Genomic DNA, 1,248 nt, shown 5'->3' with positions numbered 1-1,248 from the left:
AACGAAACAGCCGCAACTCCAAAACGACTCGGCAGCGGCTCCGTTAATAAATTCTGAATAACGGCGGCAGCCCGAATTTATGATAATAGCAGTTGTACAACCACGCAGTGTCAATACTCTTTCCAAAATCCAAAAGAACAGTAACCAAACTTAAAATTCTTACCGCCGACGGGACCCGGTGGCAGCAGAGACGTTCCTGGCGGCAGAGGCTCAGCCCGGAGCTTTGGCGGTGGTCCCGGAAGTCATAGAACCACTCCCGGTTGCCAGAAACACAGAGGCGCAGCTCTCCTTTCCAACAGCGACACCTGCCGCGGTGGCTGATGCAGCAGCTCAAGATGCAAGCAGCAGCGGCGGAGGATTTCAACGGCAGAGAGAGGCAGTTTCCTCCACTCTCATCCATAGTCAACCACGATGGAGGTGGAAGCTGGCAGTGGCGGCGGCGGTTCCGACAAAGGCGACTCTTCTCTGTTCGTGCTTCCAGTGGCGGCGGGAAGGATGGATTCGGTGGCAGAGACCTGACAAAGCTGGCGGCGACGGGCTCCAACGACGACAGGGAACTCAGTTCCGACGGCGGCAGCTCCCTCGCGAGCTCCCACTCTCCCTCCTCGCGTTCACCCACTTCTCGCTCCTCCATTGTCGGGGATGACAGCAGCCACGGGCGGCGAGGCCCACTAACCGCGACGCATCTCCCACTCCTCCGTGTCACTCACCTCGCCGGCGTCGCACCGTCCCTCTTCTCCGATTCCCCTTCCCCGGTTCCCTCTGATTCCTCAACTTCTCTCTCTGTTCTATCTCATGAATGCCGCTGATTTTGGAAGAGGCAATAGGATTAGGGTTTCGGCGGCTGAGGGATAGGGCATTAGGGTTTATTATTATTTTTTTTTTAAAAAAAACTTAGGGTTAAGGGCATTTTGGTAATTTCACTTAAAATTGGGAATAATATAGTAATTGAAACCCAAGTTAAATCCAACACTTATTATATATAGAAAATACCATTTGCTCACCAATCTCACAAATTATTTTCAATAAAATGCCCAAATCAAATAATTAGAAATAATATACTTAATTTCTTCATTTTTCTAAAATAGCAATATTAATATTTAAAATATTACTTATCTAATCCAAATCATATAAAATCCTTATTATTTCATAACTATCAACTTTATAATTCAAATATAGAAAATAATCCAATAATTGTGAAATTGGATGATAATCATAACTTATCTCAAATCCAATAAATCAAAACTT

At 46.4% G+C, this 1,248-nt stretch overlaps 1 pseudogene; it reads right to left on the bottom strand.

The window, feature by feature from the left end:
- Window positions 1–210: 210 nt before the first annotated feature.
- LOC148567191 (uncharacterized) lies at window positions 211–634 on the bottom strand (annotated as a pseudogene).
- Window positions 635–1,248: the final 614 nt, after the last annotated feature.

This window comes from Arachis ipaensis, chromosome B4 (assembly GCF_059453495.1).
Source record: "Arachis ipaensis isolate K30076 ecotype BB chromosome B4, ASM5945349v1, whole genome shotgun sequence".
Lineage (NCBI taxonomy): Eukaryota > Viridiplantae > Streptophyta > Magnoliopsida > Fabales > Fabaceae > Arachis > Arachis ipaensis.
The sequence above is the reverse complement of the archived record's forward strand: the minus strand, read 5'-3'. Positions and strand labels throughout refer to the sequence as shown.